The sequence below is a fragment of the Eulemur rufifrons genome, chromosome 24 (assembly GCF_041146395.1).
Source record: "Eulemur rufifrons isolate Redbay chromosome 24, OSU_ERuf_1, whole genome shotgun sequence".
Classification (NCBI taxonomy): Eukaryota; Metazoa; Chordata; class Mammalia; order Primates; family Lemuridae; genus Eulemur; species Eulemur rufifrons.
Genome location: NC_091006.1, coordinates 25,601,585 through 25,614,195, shown reverse-complemented (window position 1 = coordinate 25,614,195; position 12,611 = coordinate 25,601,585).

The window sequence follows — 12,611 nt, the reverse complement described above, 5'->3', positions numbered from 1 at the left end:
TTTAAATGAGCAGGTATATAAATTAAGATGGGATGATGATAGACAAAACTAAAAATAGGTGTTTTAGGCTAAAAAGATTGAGTATGTTAAATTATTTAAACTATTTAATATTTTGATATAGTATTTTAAGTGGTTAAATGGGGTTTTCATGGAAATTCTGTTAATATATTGAATCATGTGAATAATTTAGGTGCTGTATACTTTAATTTTTGAGGGAGGGTGCAGAGTCTTGCTCTGTCACCAAGGCTAGATGCTGTGAGGCCATCACAGCTCATTGCAACCTCAAACTCCTGGGCTCTCAAATAATCCTCCTACCTCAGCTTCCCAAGTAGCTAGTATTACAGGTGTGTACCACCAGGGCTGGATAAGTTTTAAAAATTGTTTTTATAAACAAGGTCTGATTATGTTGCCCAGGCTGGTCTGGTACTCCTGGCCTCAAGAGAGCCCTCCACCTCTGCCACCCAAAGTGCTGGGAATACAAGCATGAGCCACCGTGCCCAGACTATATTTAATTTAACAAAAGAATTAAGTAACATGATTGTATATCACAAATAAAACTTTGTCATTGTCATAATACAAAAATTACAAATTATTTAAATCAAATAATATGTTTAATTTCATAGTTTTCACATTTCAGTAAACATTTTAAGTAAAATTAAAGCAATTGAAAGTATAAACTCCATTTAAAATGACACATTATTTTATAAATGAAAATACAACACTACAGTTTTATAATATATATCATTACAGATTGTTTTCCATGGGCCCAACCAACATTTAAAGTTATTTTAGGCAGGTGTGGTGGCATGTGCTTATAGTCCCAGCTTCTCAGGAGGCTGAGGCAGGAGGATTGCTTGAGCCCAGGAGTTGGAGGCTACAGTGAACTCTGATTGTACTATTATACCCCAGCCTGAGTGACAGAGCAAGAGTCCATTTGTAAATAAATAGATATAGTTATTTTAACTAACTTAATGATTCTTTCTTCTGAAATACTTTTATTAAAAATAGATTATGATTTTTGCAGCATTATTCACGATAGTCAAGCTGTGGAGTCAACCTAAATGTCCATCACTGGATGAGAGATAAAGAAAATGTGGACTGGCACAGTGGCTCATGCCTGTATTCCTAGCACTTGGGCAGCCAAGGAGGATAATCTCTTGAGGCCAGGAGTACCAGACCAGCCTGGGCAATGTAGATGGAACCTATGTCTACCAAAATTTTTAAAAAATGATCCATCTGTGGTGGTGTGCACCTGTGGTACCAGTTACCTGGGAGGCTGAGATGGGAGGATTGCTTATGCCCAGGAATTCGAGGTTGTAGTGATCTATGATGATGCCACTGCACTCCAGCTTGGGTGACAAAGAGACCCTGTTTCTAAGAAAAGAAAAGGAAAAGAAAAAAGAAAATGCAGTACATATGGACAAGGGAATACTACTAAATTTTAAAAATGAACAAATCCTTCCATACACAACGATATGGATGAAACTTGGAACGTTATGCCAAGTAAAATAAGCCAGTCCCAGAGGACAAATACTCAATGACTGCAGTTACCTTAGGTATCTAAAGTTGTCATATTCACAGAAGCAGAGAGTAGATGCTGGCTGCCAGGGGACAGGAGTGAGCGGATATAGGGAGTTGCTGTTCAGTGGGTATAAAGTTACAGTTGGGTAAGATGAGTAAGTTTTAGAGATCTACAGTGCCACATTGTGCCTATAGATAACAATACTGTACTGTACATCTAAAGATTTTTTAAAAGGGTAGATCTCATGTTAAGTTTTCTTATCCTCCCTACGCACACACAAAGGATTATTGGTTAGGTGTTCCATATTGGCTTTGTACATTTCAGGTGTTCAATCTTTGTCCAATATTAAATCTTGCTTGAAATATTCCACATGATGATAAACTAATAACACTTTCATTAATTTTTCCTTCCACAGTACACTCCACATTTTTGGTGATTAATATTAGTGCCTTTTTGAATATATAAATATATTTATCATGCTGTGGAATATTATTGATTGAAATTTGTAATAAGAGGCAATTTTCTATATGCTAAGTCTTACTTGGAGACTCCTGCTTTAATTAATGTTTGAATGTTCCCAACACAAAGAAATGATAAATGTTTAAGGTGACATATATGCTAATTACCTTGGTTTGATCATTATACATTATGTATGTGTATTGAAATATCACAGTGCATCTTATAAATATGTTACAATTATTATGTGTTAATTGAAAATAATAAAAGCAAAAAAAAAATTTGAGGAGCAACAACTCCAAGAATTGCTATCGTAACTAGTACCACCAATAATATTACCAATGCCACTTCTTCTCTGTGGTGAATATTGTACCAACATCAACATAAAAGTTTCTTAAAACCCTCCTAATGACAGTATATATTCAATAATTATATCTATTTTCCAAATGGGAAAATGGAAGCTCAAGGAAATGCTACCCCAAAATGAACATTGAAAAACATAGACTGATACAGACCTTTGCCCTGTACAATGAGGTGAAAAATAAAACAGTAATTCAAGTGTTGTATTCGGTGGGGCTGTTTGCTTTGGATTTTTTGTATCTAAAGATTACCCACCTTTGCTAAAGGTGAGAGGAGATGAGAAGCATCCTAAAGTAACAAGGTTTTCCCTTTTATTTGTGGCCCCAGGAATGTCATAACGTATGATTAAGGAATAAGAAATATCCAAAAATCATATGATACATTTATTGCGTGGCATATGCAAGAATAGTATAACAGTCAGGGACATTTATAGAGAATCCAGTCTTATTATTTTAAGCAAATGCAATGTATTGTAGGAGTATCACATGGCTTGTAAAATACAGTTGGGCAGACTGAGGAAACACACGCTAAGCTGACCTTCCAAGAAAGATGTTCAAAGTGTCACTGTAGTTCTGTGCTGCCAACGTTGTGGCTGCCTGTAGAACTACCAGAAACAGTAGAATCGGGAAGTCACCACCATGTAGTTTTTCTCTTTTTGCCACTACCAGGAAGCTTTGTGCTAAAATGGAAACTTGCTGGTAGAGTTGCCCTGTCCAGAGCTCTGATTTTTATGTTCCAATGAACAGCAGCAAAATTAACGTTCACTTCCTGCCTCCTGATTTCATTAAGGCCACAGAGTGGGCACTAAGACATCTGAAACAGCTTCTGGGCAGGACACAAGAGGGAAGAAGGGAGGCTATTGCTGCCACTACTGCACTTGCAGGGAAAACAGCAGAAACAGCAGATGTTAGGCAGGCTTCTACCTTGCAGTATTCTGTTTCTGCTTTCCAAATGTTTTTCAGATGAATTTGATAGGTGAAACTTCAAACATATCTGCAAACTGAGTCATACATATTCTAGCATCTGGCCTCTGCAAAATAGAAAGGCACACTACGGGATGGGTGTAATAGACGCTGAGTCAGCAAATGGACAGGATCTGCAAAACGATGTTGCTGAGGATTGCCTGTAGTAGCTCCTGTAAAATGGCATGTTCTGGCAGAATTTATAGGAACCTAGTTGAAAATTCTGTATTTTTACCAAGCATAGAAAGTACCTAACTAGTTTCATCACCTAAGAATCATTATTCACTGTATAAATGTCTCAGTAAACTATGATTAATAGTTAGTTCTCATACTCAAGAGATAACAAAATATTAGTAGATGATTTTTGTGAGAATTGCTTGACTAGACTATACTAAATGGATGTCAAATATTGGCAATTACGCTATTTAAAAGATACTAAACTAGTGTATGTATCATTGGAGGGTTCATAGTTCATCCATTACACAAATATTATTATTCATATAATCCCAAAATGTCATAAATTACATGGAAAAGAAAATGAGGACCGTAGTACTGTACCTAAATCATATTTTACATTTTGAAGCACATTATTTTGCTTTATAATGTCTGGAACTGGTATGAAACTTAATTATATTTCATGAAAGCAGCATTTATGATACAGATGTCTGTCTCTATATGCATGAAGATAGTTAAAAAATTATTTTCAATTCATTTGAACTTTGTGTATTACTATGATGTTTGAATTTTTAAGTTTAATTGTAACTTAAATCTTTCACACTGACTGGAAATTTGATAATATTGGAGGCATACTCATATTTTAGTTGTGATCATAGTATTATGATTGTGTATTAAATAACTTAAAGATACATAGAGATATATATTGAACCTTACATATATATTGAGCTAGAAATAAATTGCATGATATCATGGCTTAGATTTACTTTAAGTTATTCAGTGAAAGAGGAGGGAGATGAATAAGGGTATAAATAACTATAATTATTGAAGCTGAGTGAAAGGTACATTGTGACATGTTATACTTCTATATCTACATTTGTACACATTTGTATTCAAATTTTTCCAGATAAAAAGTCTTTAAAAATTAAAAATATGATTTGACATTGAAAAATACTGTTTGCACAATGGAACAAGTATAATAGTAAATCATATGATAAAATTGATGACTATGTCATTGTAAAAGTTTTCTCAATAAGTAAAAGATTAAAAGAAGTAAATTACTACAACAAAATAAATTTGAAGTGGTAAGAGCTAATTATGCAATATTTTAACTGAAAGCATTTTATTCTTTTCTAGTGGTACGTAAAATCATAATGTCTTACATTACATAGGATAACTGCATGGATGTAATTTCCATTTGTAATATGTGTTTACAAAAGCAACAATACTTGTTATCTAGACTTAAATTTACCATAATAGGTTATTACAATAAAAATATAGCATTAATATGTTATCGCTGTATATTATTAGGTGAACTTACTGTATGGAATATAGCAACCTCAAAGTATAGTCTGGAATTATTATCCTCATTTTATATACATTGATGGACTGAACAGAAGCCCAGTGTGACCTGTTAGAGGTTACACAATAAATGTGAAGTTGAACTGGGATTAAGACATTTGAATTGAGACTCCTACCAGAGTTCAGCTAAGCTTGAATGATCTTATTTAACTATTTACAACAGGCTTCCTCTATATTTGTATTTTCTGCATTCTCATATAGATTGGTATAATTTGAATTTTTTAAACTTCTTACTATCCCATTAAGTATTGAAATGCCAATGGCTTTGGAGGAAGAAACATTTGTCTTGTGTGATGGTTATGAATTAATTTGTAATTTTATCATCAGTATCATCTTACTATGGCTATATAAAATAAACAGAATATATTTATTCACTAATAATTGTATTACTTTTGAAAAATCTTATTATAGAATCTTGCTATTTATATGAGAAACAAAAAATCATGCAACCACTTTGGAGATGATAACATTTGAAGGAAACTATTAAACCTGCAAAGTGTGTGATACAGTTAATAAAAGAATAAATAAAGGAAAACCATGGTTTTAAACTATACTATTAATGTGTTATTTTTAAGCCACGTGTTAACGTCCCCAGAGGAAAATAGATCAATGTCCCACCTTCATTTAGAAAAGACTAGCTTTTGGGTTTTGAGTAAAGTATTTTGAGTTACATCTTCATTGTCCCTTATTATCATTTGGTACTAAAATATTGATGATTTCATATAAATTGTTTACAATATTTGTGTAGCATTATGTGCTCAGACTTTGGGAATGGGCATTAGTTATGCCTTTATATTTGAAAAATCTTTAGAAAATTACGTTAATGATTACGTCACTTTCTAAAAGTATCACAAAAGTTACATGAGAGAAGAACTGGGTGGGAAAGTGCACAAAATATTTTCCGGTTTGTCACTAGGCTAGAAAAGCTGCTGTACCTATATGAGATTACATGATTTGGAGGCATTCAGGAGATCATACTATCATCCTTATTGTCCCCAGGTAATGCCACTCAAGCCATGATAGTAAATGAAGTGAAGATGAAAGCTTTACCAAGACTTCCAGAAAATGGAACCCATCTTCTTGGTAAACAGGTAAAATTTTTTAAGACCCTTACTTTTAACTCATGGGAACTTCCTTCTCTCCTAACCAAATATTCTACGGTACTTCAATTGAACTCAGTCTTTAGTGGAATTGAAAAATAATTTATTATCATCTGCAACAAAATGATCTTCCTTTATATGTAAGACAGCTCTTTCTAATTAAACTATTTTCTCCTCATCAGTCTAAAATAATGTTAGTTATGTTCTGTTCGATCTGTTTTCTGATGTTTTAATTTGACATGTTTTAATTTTTTAGATCTTTACTAAGCATAATGTAAAAGCTGAAAAGTTGGTAAACTTTAAGTTCTACAACAGTAATCATTGCCTAACTCAATAGAATTTCTAACCAGATTTTCAGATGAGGTTACCTGGGTTAGATGACTGTATTATTCCTTTTAGAGTAAATATTCCTTTTTTATTTACTAAGTGTCTACTTACTTTCACTTTGTTCTGAATGCTAGAATTACATGGCGGATAAAGTGAGGAACTGCTAAATAATACAGTACAATAAGAAATAAAATTGTACTCTGAGTCTTAAATTGGAAGTTTATAATAAAAATAATTAGAATTTAGATTCATAAATTACCCTTCCCCACAAAAAGTGAAAACATTGAGTGTAAGAAACCATTTTAAGAACGTTGGCTAGGAAGAAGAGGAGAAAAAAGCAATAACACTTTGGGGTAAGAAATGAGACTAAAATAATAAAGACTAAAAAAAGAAAAAGAGATGTAAGCATGTTTAAATGCTAAGTGGAAAAACAAAAACCCTGGAGATTAAGATGTTTCTGGTACAGGAGAAAGAAGGAATAGTTAACTGTAACAAGTTTCTTACAGAGAAAAGAAGAGGAGGAAAGAGGGGAACAGAAGCTTTAATACAGGTAGAGAAATTTACATAGGAAAATCATTTTGACAAAAAGGGAGGCATCATGATACTAATAAATACCCATGCAGTAAATAGGCATGTGGAAGTTGTGGCCTGAGTAAGGCCTGGGAACCAGTGACTCATGAGTCTTGGTCGTCCCATCAGTTGCTGCTTAGGCATGAGAGTAATCTGGAATGGATGGTGGACAAGGAAGATGAAATGTCATCTGTTTAGCATTCTGATCAACTACAGTAGCGTAGACTTTAATTTACTCCATTAAGCTTTTACTTTTAAGTTTCCCTAAGAAACAAGAACAACCAAGGTCCTAGAGAAGCTGTAATTCTATAAGGAGCAAGTACATTTTGAAAATGCAAATAAGAGACCCAGAGACTTCAGTAGATTCTCTACTGCTCCATCCAGACTTCACATGTTATCTCCATGTCAATCTCCTCTGAGCCCCTTGTCTTGCAGACAATCCATTGGTTGAAGACTATAACTAGAGTTTGTTGGGCAGTAGAAAGATCATGCTAGTCATCTATTGACAAGGTAGCAGAATCTTTCCATCACTTAATTTGGCTTGTAAAATTGAAGTTCTCTCTCTTTTTCATTCTATAAATAATACATTCCTTTTAATTGATCTGACAAGAAGTTAAGATAGTTTATTTTCCTTTTCACACCTGAAAAAATGAAGTTGCCATGCATTTTCTGCAAAGACACAAATGTAGCAAACACTAAACCAGTAACCAATTTCCTTAGAGGTATACAGAAATTATCAGATGGGAGTAAAGGTTTTGAAAGCTCTTACTGACTACTTGCTATATATGGCAAGTTCTATGATGGTACTTTATGTTATATTGAAACAGTCCCATAGCACACTCATGGAATATGTACGGAAATGTGTGTCTTTCTGAAAATTTGAATAGTTAAGAAGTGTTAGAAGTCACTCAAATAACTGTGACAGAGATAGTCTTAGAACCAGTCTTTCTGCTACTGTGCTTCAAGGCATCATTGTTTATCCATCATTGCATTGAAGGTTGAGTATGTTTTTTACTAAGATAATTCCACCTATTAAAATACTATTTTATGGGACAGTAAAAATGAATTTACTTTAAGGAAATGAAAGAGTTTAAGAGAATGATGATTCAGACATTTTGATAAATAGAAAATAAAAGAGCTAGAAGAGATTGGTGTCTCTATTTCATTCAACCCTCTATTTAAGAGGTGAAGAAATTAGACCCAGAAAACCTAAATGACAAGGACATATTTTATAACAACTATAGAGAAGAATCCAGGCTCTTTGATTATTAATCTAGGGTTCTTGTCACCAAATAGTCCCAAGCAGAAGACTATTTTAAAATCATAGAAACTAATAGTAACAAAAAAGGAAAAAATATCAAGTTAAAATGCATTAAATTTTAGCATCTCCCTCTTTACACTTTTCTTGTATTACAACTTTAATGAAATTACTTTTATTTGCTTTTCAGTATATTTATGATAGCACTGACACACTTTCATAATAGAATGACTGCATGTAGAATTCATTCCTTGTATATTTAACTTCCTTATATTGAACAGTATGGGAAATAATTATTGGAATTTCTTAAAAATCATTATCAGCCTTTATAGGTACAGTGATAGTATAGCTATTGTCCTTTCTCAGAATTTAACATTTAATGACTACACTTACAAAAAACCTGAACAAGTTAAAATGCAAAGAAAAGAAAAAATTGGGTTTTTTGTTTTGTTTTTTTTTAATATAGTCACACAGTGCATGATGATTATTTGGTCAACAACAGACCACATATACAATGGTGGTCCCATAAGTTTACAACGGAGCTGAAAAATTTCTATTGCCGAGTGACATCTTAATGATCTTGACCTTGTGTAAGCCAAGGCTAATGTGTGTATTTGTGTCTTAGTTTTTAACAAAAAAATTTAAAAATAAATTTTAAAAGTAAAAGAAGCTTATAAAGATACAAAGAAAAATAATATTTCATACAGCTCTACAATGTGCTTGTGTTTTAAACTAAATGTTACTGAAAAAGAATCAAAAAGTTAAACAATTCTAAAAAGTTCATAAAGTAAAAAAAAATTATAGTAAGCTAAGGTTACTGTATTATTGAAAAAAGAAAATGCTTTTATAACTTTAGTGTAACCTAAACTGTACAGTGTTTAGAACGTCTGCAGTAGTTAGTGTGCAGTAACGTCCTAGGTCTTCACATTCACTTACTACTCACTAATTTACTCACCCAGAGCAACTTTCAGTCCTGCAAGATCCATCAGTCGTAAGTGCCCTATACAGATGTACCTTTTTTTTGTCTTGTATGCCGTATTTGTACTATACATTTTATGTTTAGATGTGCAAATACTGACCAGTGTGTTACAATTGCCTACAGTATTCAGTATAGTAACATACTGTACAGGTTTGTAGCTTAGGAGCAATAGCTATACCATATTGCCTAGGTGTGTAGTAGGCTACGCCATCTAGGTTTGTGCATGTACACTCTATGATGTTTATACAGTAACAAAATCACCTAGGTACACATTTCTCAGAACATTTCCCTCTTGTTAAGTGAGGCATGACTGCAGGTTAAATTGTGAAAAACCACATAAAGAACCAAAGACTCCAAATTTCTTTGTAACCTCCCACCCCCAATATCAAGTGAGACCTGCACAACAATATTCTTTCTCTCCTCTCTAAAAGCACATTTTTATGATTTCTGAAAATTTGCCGTAGTCCCTGAAAGGTGAGTTGCAGCAAGCAGCAGAGGTCACGTTCAGCTTTGATTTCTCTCTGCATGGAAACCCTTCTGTAGAGCAGGCTGCCTTGTAACTTACAAGGTTACCAAGTGGCACACTTTGCTATTGCCTTATTCCAGTGCTGCGCTTCTCTTTTTGGGTTTTAATAATAGAGAGTTGGCTAGTAGTTTGTCAAGTTACGGATCAATACTCTAATTTTGAATTCAAGGCTAAAATATATTTTGTTTTTACTTCTTATCACAAAACAATGGTTAAATTAAATATGGCCTAAAGCTGCCTCACACTTTGAATTTTTATGTAGCAAACTACAATCTAACTTACTGTGTAAACAAAATGCAACGTAAGAGTATATTCTTGGAACAAGTAGCTGAGTCTCGGACAATCACAGCAGCTGAGCTTCAGCCAATCACAAGCTGCCAACCGATAGACCGTGCTCAACTAAAGCAAATGCTGAGCTATAACCAATCATGCTGTTTCTGTACATCACTTCTTTTTTATGTCTATAAATACTGCCTGCCCACCTTACCGGGCTGAGGTCTCTGAAGCGCTCCTTTCAGAGTACCGCCTAATTCATTAATCATTCTTTGCTCAAATAAATTCTGCTAAATTTAATTTGTCAAAAGTTTTTATTTTAACATACTCGTTGCAAAAGGGTTACTTAGTTGATTCTTTGATAAGCTAGCTAAGAAAATCCAAGGCAGTTACATTGGTCCAAGAAGAAAGTTCAACTTAGGATTCCAGAATCCTAAATCACTGAGTTCTTTGTTGCTAAAGAGACTAAAAAGGTGAAAATGAGATTCTGTGCTTTATTGTTTGTCAATCAGTATAGGTGTCATTATATGTCTTTGATGCGGGGGGGAGAGAGAGAGAGAGAGAGAGAGGGAGAGAGAGATTTATGCCACTGTACAAATTGAAGAGAGTTTCAGATTTCCCCAACTAACATTTGAACTGTATCACCGTATTATTAGTCAGGGTTCTTCAGAGAGACAGAACCAATAGGATGGAGAGGGTGGATGGATGGATAGATCGATAGATGACAAATACATGAGAGGGAATTTGTTAGGGGAATTGGCTCACATGCTTATGGAGGCTGAGAACTCGCTTGACAGGCTGGAATCACTGGGATGCCAGTAGCACGGCTCAGTTCAAGCTAGAAAGCCCCTGAACCCAGGAATGACAATGACTTAACTCTCAGTGAGGCAGAGGCTTGAAACCTGGAGGGGGGCTGGTGTAAGTCCTGGAGTCCAAAGGTCAAAGAGCCTGGATTTCTGTTTCTAATGTCCAAGGAGGCAGAAGAAGAGTGTCCCAGCTCCAGAAGAGAGAAGAGGGAAAGAGAAAAAATCTTCCTTTCTTTGCCTTTTTTATCTAATCCAGGCCCCATGCTGATGGGATCATGTCTGCCCACAATCCTCTGACTCACACACCATCTCCTTTGGAAACAGCCTCACAGACACACCTAGAAGTGATGCTGCTTTACCAGCTATCTAGGTGTTCCTTAATTTAGTCAAGTTGACACCTTAAATTAACCATCACAATCGCTTTGTGAGATACACGTTGAAAGCAATAACAAAATGTGTAGACACTCCAAAGGTAACTGCTCTGCTTAGGTCTGTGCAGAAAGCATATTTTTCTCCAGAGGTTTTTGCAAATAAAAAATTTCACGTTGCCAGCAAAGTAACGGCTTCAATCAATTCCTGTTTTAGCTTATGTAAGAGGTACTGATTAAAATAAGAATGATTCACAGATGGAACATGAAGCGTGCTGTTCCCTTTGGATATTAAAGGACAAACAAACAAGGTCTCTTCAGACTTCCATTTTCTGTCAGGGTGATCAGAGAACGGTAACTGAGTGGCATCCATTAGGGAGAATTCAGGGCCAACAACTGCAGTAGGTTTTGGGAACTGCCTGAGTGTATCTCATGGGAACCATAAGATTCTGACACAACAAGGCTATCTTGCTGTCATGTCGGGCATCTAAATGATGGCATTTATTTAGGACTGACATTTGTGTGACTAAGTACATTTTGCACTTTTGGACTTGTTCTGTTTTTGTCATACACTTATTCTTAGTCAAGAAGCAGTAATACCTTGCTTCTTTGATGTGCTGTACATCAATTTGAACATCTGTTTCAGACTTTCTTCTTGACTACACCTGACTCTAGGTGATCCAACATACTAGAAATTTTATCCAAATTCTGACTTTCAGTGTGGATCACTTTTCAAGTCTTAACACCACTATGTTCTTTTCTTTTTCCTTTTTTTTTTTTTAAAGAGACAGAGTCTCGCTTTGTCACCCAGACTGGAGTGCAGTGGCATGATCATAGCTCACTGTAACCTCCAACTCCTGGACTCAACAAGCCTCCTTCCTCAGTCTCCTGACTAGCTGAGACTAAAGGCATGCAACACCATGCCTGGCTAATTTTTTAATTTTTTGTAGAGGCAGAGTCTCATTATGTTGCCCAGGCTGGTCTTGAACTCCTGGCCTCAAGCAATCCTCCCATCTCAGCCTTCCAAAGTGCTGGGATTACAGGGGTGAACCACTGTGCCCTACCTAATTTTTTGTTGGATCTTTTATTTAAGTAGATTTAGGAAGTACAAGTAGGTTGTGTTGTTGTTGTTACATGGATGAATTGCATAGTGGAGAAGTCTAGGCTGTTAATACATCTGTCACCTGAATAGTGTAGATTGTACCCAGTATGTAACTTTTATCCCACATCCCCCTCCCCCCTCCCCCCTCCCCCTGCTAAGTCTTCAGTGTCCATTAAGTCTGTGGTCACCAACCCGTAGGCCACAGACTGGTACCATGGCCTGTTAGTAACTGGGCTGCACAGCAGGAGGTGAGGAGGCAGCAAGTGAGTGAATCTTCATCTGTATTTATAGCCGCTCCCCAATCACTGGTATTGCTCCCTGAGCTCCATCTCCTGTCAGATCAGCAGTGCATTAGATTCTCATAGGAGCAGGAACCCTACTGTAAACTGTGCATGGGAGGGATCTAGGTTACATGCTTGAATCATCTGGAAACCATCCCCCCTCCTTCACCTCGCCCCCCCCCCCC